Raw genomic sequence first — 10985 nt, 5'->3', positions numbered from 1 at the left:
ACGACTCCGGAGGTAGACGCAGTAGGTATATTCGTACAATAAACGGAAAGCGCTCAAGGTACATCGAAAACTATATAGAACCGGTCTTATCAGGTTGGGAGAAACTATCAGTAGACGGTAAAGCAGACTTAAAATTTTCACGATCTTCGATAGATGTCTAGCATTGATCAATGATCATACAATTGTATGGATCATGCAATAAATATTGATTGTTTAATAATTATTAATTCTACTATTTATTGAACGATTTACAATGCAAAAAATCTGTTAAAACTGACATCGATGACGTATAGACATTGATGCAGTATTCTCATATTTTTATTTTCATTTTTTAACTTAAAATTTAATTTTTTGTAGATTTTTTTTATGTTATTAATTTATCGATATCATTGCATCACGAAAAAATGTAATCCGTTTATATATTGTAATATAATATAGTCACTAATGATTAACTTAATTTAAAACAGTATTAATTCAAGTATTGCGCTAATAATTTGTTGCAAAGAATATTCTATTGGTAAAATTCGCATCAATAAAGTTCGAGAGTTCATTACGTTATCGGAGTTGCAATGTTGAGTTGTAACGAGTCAAGTTTTTTTTTTTTGTCGTTGCAATAAAGTTAGGATTAATACATAATTATCAGAAGAACCTTAATGATTCTCAAGGGGTAGGAAGCAAGAGTCAATGGTAGTTTGCATCCCTGCAAACTCGTTCTCTCAATTGTTAACAAAGTTACACGAGGGCGATTACCGTGGCGGAAATCGCGAGGAACGATGTAGGCAAGGCAAAAGAAAAAGACGAAAAAAAAATTTCTCGTACAGGATATTCCCAGGACGGATCATTGCGATGGAAAGGAAGAGGCCTAGTAAACGTGGAGAATCGTTTTGCATAATAGATTCCGTGCCGCTTGCACGCTAGTGCAAATAGAAACGAATTCCTCAGCGCATTCGACGTAACAATCGAATCGGTAATCAAGCCGGCTTCGATAATCGAATCAGACCGGGTACACGTGTAATTGAAATTTCACAGTCGACCAGCGCAAATACCATGGCGCGCGGCCATTCTTCGAAATTACGCCACCAAATTTCGTTTTGCTTGTCGGCGACATCGATGACCAGGATGAGTTACACTCGCGGGAATTTCAATAGTGTTCGATTTAAAGACTAATATAAACTACATGAGTCAATAAATCATAATGAAATACCAACATTTGTCGAATATTAAATAATGAAACGAGATAATAATGTCCCGCTGCGACTTGATTAATTTTCAACATCAACCGCCTTAATAATGAAACCTCGAACAAAATTTTTTATCAGAATAGACTTCATTACAATTAACTTAAAATTAACGAAACCTAATTTACATTCTACACTTATTTACATCTATTATTATATATTCTTAAGTTTAATCCATTAAGAGAAGAGAACCTTTAATCTTTTGATATCAAGTAATTACTAATAATTAAAGATAAAATTAAGGAATTATAAATAAATTTAAGGAATTATAAATATTTTTGGCGAACAATTAATTACCGTAGAACAAAATAAATAGGTACTCGATTATCATAATCACTCGCAGTTCTTGCGATTTTATTTCTGGAAACAAAGTCGGTATTTGGAGTTTTGTGTGAGAATGAGCAACCGACGCGGCGGGTTTTAATGTGAAAGAAGAAAAAAAACAAGGCGATAGAACATCCGAAGAAAGTGGCGACGAGTCGCCCTTCGACCTCCGCCGTCGCCTCTTCGTGCAAATTGACTCTAACAAAAAAAGCTTCTTTCGCAAACTACTTGCCTCTCCACCGTTCTCGCGCGCGCGCGCATGCGAATGCTATCCACCCTCCGGTTTTGTCCCGGAAGTCCTGCGAACCCGTGGAGCGTGCACAACCGAAGAATAAAGCGCCAATGTCTTTTGCGACTTCACTAATACCAAGCGAGACCGTTATTACCAAGAGGCTGCCTCGATAACCAGCGTCACGAACCTCGGATAATTTTCTATAGTCCCGAACAACTCGTTTTCAGCTCGTTCGCCATAACAACTGCGAGAATTCCAGAAAGGCTGAACGCAAAAGTTCAATACATCTGCGTAACGACAGGTGCACCAACAGCGGTTAGCGTAAATCACGGTTAATCTTTTGCTTCTATCTGTGTATTGTACAGGGCGTGGACAAAGTATTGACATAAACATAGGCGACTGATGGCACTTGTAAAAATAATTGAAAGAGCTTTCATGAAGCTGGGGCCAAAAATTATTCTACCCAGAAGCCTTTCTTGTCTGCATAATTTTCTTTTCGACGTGTTCATTACTTTTCTCATTGCATAATACGCCTAAAAATTGTGAGAAAGTTTGATTATTATTTGAACATTATTTTACGTAATATTTTAGACGTTTTATTAGCGGCTTTTTAAACTCTTTTGTTTCGCTCAACTCTGTGAAAATCCATTTTACGTTGTTGGTGTAACTTGCATCTATAATTTAAAACACATTTAGAATTATCAGAGTATTGTTACTCAAAACAAGCAATTAGCAATGAAATTATATGTTCGTAAGGTGACTTTTTGCGTTATGCGGACATATAGAGAGCGTCCGGCGGCTGTCACGCCAATGATACGCGAATTTCGAAATTAATTTGGAGGTTGTTCGTCCGTGCGTTCTATTTATCTTACGCCCGGTAACGCAGTGTCCGTCCACTCTGTTTTTCCACCTCTCCTCGCGAGTTATTTTACGATGTAAACACAAAACTCGTATCAAGTAAGAGAAGCGGACGACGCAACGATAGCCTTCCGCCGTGTACACACCTGCCTTACAAACGTGCACGCTGGGCTTTTCTCTAAAGACGCGACACAGGGAATGCGTAATACGCCGGACAATGCTCGACACGCTTTCCAGCGACTTCACTTACATTCACGCATGGCCCGCGCCATTATCTTTTCAAGAACGTCCACTTTGTGTCATTTGCGCGACCCGCCTGGCCCGGGCGACTTACCCCTCGCTAGATATGAGAGGCTCGATTCTTCGGCGAACTGAAGTGGTACACGTATGCGTACATTGCAAACTTTATATGATTAATAAAACGGAAAAGCAGTTTTATTCCTCGCACGCTCTGCGAATGATGTATCGCCCATTTATGACTCTCAAGTGCCCAAACCATGCGCAGAGTGAACATAAAAATACAATATGTGTATGGCGAAAAAATACGGTGTGCTCCGAGCAATTTAACAAAAAATAAAATTATAAATTAAAACTAAAAATTGTACATGAGGATTAGTTTGATACAAAAATAAAGTGGGATGACAATAGTTTTAGGAAAGATACGTTACACATCTCTCTATCGGTTTCGCAGCGAGATGCTGAACGATATGGCAATGCAATCGACTAAATTTTGCATGCATGCGCGAAAATTACGCGTGTTACGCGACACGAGAGAGGATCGTCCGTGACGTACGAACAATGGTCCGGTATGCAAAATAAACGCGGTCGCCGCCGGCTCGACAGCCGAGTGTATCTCGAAAACGGACGAGGCGTTCCGCGCATATAATATTCGGCGTCGCGCTATTGTGGCCGCTAATGGAGAGTTCGGTGGGTGAGGGAGGAGGATGGAGGAGGAATATCGACGTACATTTCCGCTTACGCGTCAACGCGACGGGCGTCGCCGGCACCCCCGCGCTTCAGAGTCGGTGTTAGAGCGCGTCAGTGCTCTCGGCTCTCATAGAGCTCGCGGTGAGTAGAGCGTTCTATCCCACAGGACACAGGCGCTCACACGCGAATCCGCCTCTCTCTCACAACGCGTTTGACGCCGGGGTTCTATCTATTTCCCGTTCCCCGCGCCCCTACGCGCCTTTCCACCACCGGCCATTATGCCGGCGTGAATGGAGTCCGCGTTCGAGTACGAGATTCGAATCGGCACGGCCCTCCGTCGACACTTCGCCTCTGTTCGAATTGTCAATGGAGAGCGAGGGACCCGCGCGCGTCGGGGGAGACGCGAGAACCGACGCTTCCCGACAATGGGGACCGCGCCGACGAGGCTAAGCTTTTTTCTTTCCCGTTCACGATTCCCGGCGGCTGCCGCTGTCACTCTCACGGCTGACGTAGCGTACTCCAGCGAAAAGAGGTTTCGACGGGAGCTGGAGATTGGAATAACGCGAGCCGCGACACGTCGGATGCGTCGCGCAGATGCGAGCCCCGGATATTCACGGTTAGTTCATCGCGGCGACGGCTGCGGGATCTCGACAAGACTTTTGGCGAGAGCTCGCCGCAAAACGGATTATGCTCATCCACGGTGAAGGATCTTTTATAACAGCATTTTTTACCTGTTGCTAAAGCGAATTTATCTTATTGAATTCCGTGACGCACTTTATTTTTACGCAAGGGTGTTCCGGAATTATTGGATACGCTTCCGACTACACACATTTCATGACATATTCGTCGTACAGTTGCATTTAAAAATAAATTTCTCTTCAAGCACAGTTTGCTTAGGATTAATGCGAAAACATAACTTTGTCATGCATTTACATTTTTCGACTTCTTTGTTCGAATAACTGTTTCAAACAGCAACAGCTTATTCCAAAGACTTGGCGTTCTTTTGTTTCATTATTCAAATGTTTCACATTTTCGACAAAAATGTGTTAATCGCAAACATTTGCTGTGTCAATCGAACGGCAAAAGCAACACAAATTTCATCGAGAGTTTGTGAATTAAATCGCTTGCGCTATTTTGCCCTCGAGTTAATCCGATTACTTTCTTTGATTCGCGATTGCTCGCAGGCACGCATACTAGATTACCCTTCGATCGTTTTCGTCGAGAGCGATTTGAGTCGCTGACGTCACGAGGGACGGACGTACCGTCACGAATACGAACGTACGGTGCTCCGATCTCGAGAAGACTCGAAACATGATTGCGGGTTGCCGGCATTTGCTCCGGTTCGTGCGCATGCAACTACCGAAACGTACGAAACGATAACGAAGAGCGATTTTGCCCCCCCGCGGCGACCAATTACACGCGAGGGGTCCGAAGAAATACCGGGGGCTCACGCGCGCGCCAGTACTTTGTAACAGCAAAATCGTTATTTCGTTTTGACCTTTGAACGGCTCCTGTAGCGGAGTCGAGTATTCGGACAATCGCGCGCTCCGTCGGTGGTAGGCAAGGAACGTAGCGATCACCTGCTCTCCGTAAAAGACGCAAGAAATACGAGTAATGCGCAATTTGTGTCTGTACGGAGGATTTTAACAATGCAGCATTTGCGTGTAGTACTTATTCGCATAAAAGATACATAGTTTTCACAACTCTTTCTGTCAACGTGTATTCAACGAGCAAGTAATTTACGTATTTAGATATTAACGTAAATTTGCGAGCTAACACATTAAGTGTCTATGCTAGAATTTTCTATCCAAAGATCAAAGCATTTTCCTGGTTACTCGTAAGAAAAATATCACAAGAAGAATATCGTTAACACTAAAATTGAAATTAAAAATTAAAATTAAAATAAAAACTCCAATTTATGACAATAAAGATTATAAATACAATTATTTGAATATAGATAGGAGTCTTTTACGGCACACGTTTTAGCTCATCCCAGACTGGCTTTCACGTTCGTTACACGACGCTCCCTTTTTCTGCGGCATAATTATTATCGTCATCATCATCGCGCGCCGAAACTCATTTCCCAGCATTTGTTTGATCAATAGTTCGATAACGTTCGAAGTTCTTTTTTGCGGTGGGTATGCGCGCAATTTTAAGGAGACGGCGACACTTCATCGTAATTCTCATTTCGAAGCTGCCGGGTAAAACCATTAATGCCGCTTCCATTATAACGTCACATTCGATTTGGCATATCGCTTTAGCATAGTGGTGAGCACCCTCTCCCACGAGACGGGTCGAGGTTCATAGAGAGGCAGAGAGAACTTTGTTATATACATCGAGACTCAAATTTCCGTGGCGTAATTTTAGGACCGCGAGTACGATAACGCATCTCATTTGCATTCATTGGATTATGAATGACTGCATCGTTACTCGTGACTTGTCTTTATTTAAAGATGAAAGCACGAATTGACATTTCGATTCAAACAGTGGTATCAAATCAAATTTCTCTTATAATATTTATTAGCATAACATTAAGATTTAAATTATGCAATTTTATGCAAATATATGTATATTACAGAAAATTTAATGTAATTAGCAACATACTAAATGTACGGTGAAATATTTTACACATAAATAGAATAGACACAAAAAGAAATTGATATCTGAGTCGTGATAAAAGTACACATTTTAGCATTGATTTATATCATGCTATGTTATAATTTTTATAAAATTTTTAATTGACAAAAGTTTAAGCGCCATACTTTTTTGTCAATAGTTCGGTTGTTTTTTAATTTTTTGTTAATTCATATTCTCTCAATTTTTCGTTTGTCAAGCGGATTGCACACGGCTAAGTCACACGATATTGCAGCATATGCGAGCTTCTTGAAAAGGATGTAGCGGCGCATCCTATTTCATAGGATGACATTTAACGCTTATGTGAACTGCGCAACGACGATTTGAGGAAAACAGCTTCAAAGGAAAATAAATGAAGCTCCGCGGGTTATGTCGTGCACGATGGAAAAAAATATAGCAGAAAGAAAGTGCAGGAGAGCGAATGAGAAAAGGGAAAACGAGGGTATGAATGAGAAATATGAGGAAAAGGGAGATGACGAGGGAATGATCGCGTGATAAAAAAGAGGCACCTATTTGTGCAGCGTTCCTCGTATCGCAAAATGTTCTGAGAAAAAATAGCGCAACGCGAGAATGTCAAAGCTCAGTACACACGTCTTAATCCTTTAATCCGACGTTGCCTTTCGAGGACTCTCCCTTCTCGGCCGTTGCTTCTCACCGCAGTGGTGAACTTTCAAGACGGCGACATGTTAGCACTAAAACGATTGCGAGATTAAATGATGACTGTTGCTATTTTTTTCTCTTCCATAGACTCTTTTTGTTTGTACCGCGAAATTATCAAAGTAGAATTTATAATTGAAACAGAAAACAGCGCCGCGTATTTTATTTGCGTAGTCAGAAGATAATTCGCAAAGCCTGTTATTTTATCTCCGCGCTTAACAAATGCAATAAAATAAAAAAACGTTTTTTATACGTTTTACGAAAATATTAAAGATGCGTTAAATATATTCGATAGTTATTTAAAAATTATTACGCCACATTACTTCTTCGAAAAAAAAAAAATATTTTCTTGAGGCGAGAAGCAAAATTGACGCGAAAACGCTCGGCGGGGAACGTCTATCTGCCGCTCAGTAATGGATATATATATATATATATATATATATATATATATATATATATATACTTACATATCGGGGGTAGCAATACTATTTCCTGCCGGTGGAAATATGAACTTGTTGGCGGTTGCACTTTTGTGATGGATTTCGCATCACGATCACGCATGACAAGTAAGGAGGAAAGAAAGAAAATGGGGAAAGCGGAGAGAGAAGCATGGCAACAGTCGATGTGCCATCATTGATTCCGCGCGACGTCATGGCGCGAAATGAAACCTTTCCAAGACGGTATCTCTTAAGAAAATTATGTGACTTTTACGATGCAGCGTTAATTCTCTGTTTTTTAAGTTTTCTAGAATCCAAGAATCTTTCTTCTCTGAAGATACAAAGTGCAAAATATTCTATGTTGCTTTTCAATAATCACAATTTTGTTTTTTCTAATTTTATATTATTTGTTCTAAATTGTAGGTGTAAATATCGTATAGGTGCAAAATTTTTTTATGATGACGCTTTTTTGTAATTGTGTGCTTTTAATATAAATTAGTATTAATTTTTAATGAACTGATTTTTCAATGTAATTTTAATATTAATTCTATAGAGAATGATTGTAATAATCTCACAAATATTATGTACAAATAGAATATTAGTTCGAAATGACTAATTTATGCGATAATTGCATAAATGTTTGCCGTTCAATGTTCAATTCGTGTCTTATTGCTAGGCGAGCAAACAGCAACATGTAGAAACACGTATTTTGATGAGAAAGAAATCGCACAGAGTACGCATGTACATCTGAGATTGTGCACATACGCAAAGTATTCGCATACGTAATACGAGAACTCACTATCTGTGAATAGGAGACTGAGACAAAAGACCGAGACGAGTAGAGCCGCGGTTCTTTCCAGTAATTAAAAATTACGCAGTCGTCGCCCTTGTGCGCTTTGCTAATATATTCAGCTATGGCTTTGGTCTTCTGAGAAGGCGACACAAAGTCGGTGCTTATTTCTCTGTTTCTTTTCTTATTTTCTTTTTCACCTGCCTTCCGTTCTTTTCGTTTATGTCCGGAGCCTCATTCCTTCATCGTGCAAAGCAGTCTCGGTAATTCTTTTCAATTCCTTCTCGTTAGCAAACGAACGATGTTTCTATGTAAAAGTCGTGTAGCGCGGTAAAGCTTTTCCGTTAATGATTAATACAATTTTAGCACTGTAAAAATAGAGAACGTTTTATGAATTTGTGAAATCGAACAGACAGATCAATTCGTTAAAAATTTGAAAATAGAAAAAAGTAGCCGGATGTTGGAGATGTTGATGATTTAACGAGCTGTTTCTACGATCTAAAATCGTGCTACGAGGGCAGGTCTCGCGTTTTTTTTTCTTCGTAGCCCTGTCCCTGCGACAGGAATGGAATAACAAACAGTCTGGAACAGACGATCCCGGATCGTGGATTATTTTCCGGCATCGTCATAAAACTGTCTACAACACCGTCTACCGATCATCGTCTCTTATCTTAAACATGGTACATAATACGTCGTTTGCTTACGAGAAAGAATAACAAATGTTTATTTTGCATCTACGAGTAGCAATGTCGTTTAGCCATATAAAAAAGAATCGATAAATAATAAATAATGGCTGCAAAGTTAAAAGATAAATAATTATAATATTTTAAAGCTTATGGAAACTTTGATAAATTTCATAATTTTATACGCGTTATTAAGTGTTGAAATATTTTGAGTTAATTATTAATGAAATCAATTAACTATAATTATCGCTCATGAAGTCTCGATATAAAATGTCACTATATAGCGATTTGCGTGGCCGTTGTGTTTCATTATCATCTTTTATGACAGTATATTTTGACTTACAGCTTTGCGAGGTGATAGAATGTTTACACGCCTCGAGCGTATATTGAAGGTAAACGAGAAACTCGATTAAATCTGTTAGCCGCGCAATCGATAAATTAACTTCTCGTTGCTGGGAAAGGGATGTAACTTCAAGGCAACGAAAATGAAAAAGTGAAATATAATATCGTAAACTTTCTCTCTTCCGGACAAATTTTATCGTTAATTTGGTTATAAATATCGACAACAGAATCAGAGTGCACGGTACCTTATCACACGGTATCTTTTATGCCCTAATTCTCTGCTATCAGCGAGCAGCACAACGGACGCTCCATATATCGATGTTCGCTTACTTGCAATTTTCCACTTTAATGAAATTTGCCACTTCGATAAGCCACTTCATACGATCCGCATTTACGTCGGCTTAAATTTAGGTACCCACTGAGGACAGTCTTCCATTTTCGAAGTGCATCGAGGAACGCATCTTACGAAACGCAGTAGAGTGAAAAAACAAAAATAGACTAGCGTGTGGTGCAAAAATAGAGCAAAATATAATAGATATATCAAAAAGTTGTGTGTGAAGGCACTTCGCTTTGTCAACAATAAATATACCTCGCACAACAACCTTATTATCGAAGCTTATGATTAAAACCGCATTTTCAAAATATCACACGGCAAAATTGATTTAACGGTAACACAAATAATTGACTGTTTCTCACCGGCGCTAAATAATTAATTTTGACGATCGCGTAAATTTGCAACGTGTAATTCCAGACGAGACGTAATTTGTATGCGCGAGACGTTATATCGGCTACGTTGGGTTAATAATGATTGGTCGTGTCGCGATTTTCCAGGCCGGACGCTAATTTCCGCGATGAAGGAAAAAATTCGTATGGCGAGGACTCGATACGCGCGACCCTTCGACTCTTCCACGGTAATCGTTATATAATGTTTCGCCTTAATTGCGGATTCAAACCCCAGCTATCCGCGCGGCAGAGCGGTCGCTGTCGGGTGATACACTTTTAATTGCGTCCAGATTTACAATTCAGATTTGTCAGACTCAAATCGGACGCCCGTCCCTCGCGCATACATTCTAAATTCGCCTGAGTGCGTGAGGGCGAATATGACATATTGCGTGCGACGAAATGCGCGCGGCTTTCAATCGATGGATTTGCCAGGGAAAAAAATGGCTCGGTGAAAGCACGATACATTTGCACGGATATTGTAACAAATATTGTTTCATTGGATATCCCCGCGCTTTCCCGAAATGAAAACACAATACAAAACCGTTTGTATTAATTCATTCCAGTGCCAGTTTGATATAAATAAAATTGGAATGCTTGCAGAAATGCATATTTTTAAATGAAAAGATATGTAAATTTTCAATAACCGCAGTTCAACAATTAGTATTATTAAATGATTTTAAAATCATTTTTTATCGCAAAAAGTTATTTTTGTTGATACAAACAATTACGTAATTTACTGTACGTAACAGATACACACGTATGACTGACATCGATGTTTTCTCGGATAACAATGGCTCTTCTTTTCAACTTTTATATCCGCAGGACATGGGGGGAAAGTTCGAGGAATTGAAAGAGAAAAAACGTTCACGTTTATTACTTAAAGCCTGAACTTCCTGTGATCATTCGCTTTAGAGTTAGCTACAACTCTTCAAAGTAAAAGTTGCGCGAAGAAAATCTTATTTAATGCCGAGGGATTGGAGATAGCTCCAATTTATCGACTACAAAACGCAACAGAAATAGGTTTTTTATTTTTCTTTAAAGATAAACTGTCATAAGCGCAACGTGCTTTCTGAAAAGTCTGCATTTAGCGTAATAAAAAGTCGATCAATAACTAATAACTGTCCCCTTTCACGAAATATC

General features: G+C 39.5%; 1 protein-coding gene across 2 annotated transcripts in view; it reads left to right on the top strand.

Annotated features, from left to right (window-relative positions):
- The window catches only part of fz2 (frizzled 2), a 92096-nt gene that overhangs the window by 9866 nt on the left and 71245 nt on the right, over window positions 1-10985 (top strand). The window lies entirely within an intron of this gene.

This window comes from Linepithema humile, chromosome 3 (genome assembly GCF_040581485.1).
Source record: "Linepithema humile isolate Giens D197 chromosome 3, Lhum_UNIL_v1.0, whole genome shotgun sequence".
In the NCBI taxonomy this organism is placed as follows: domain Eukaryota; kingdom Metazoa; phylum Arthropoda; class Insecta; order Hymenoptera; family Formicidae; genus Linepithema; species Linepithema humile.
This window is presented reverse-complemented; position numbering and strand designations above follow the sequence as displayed.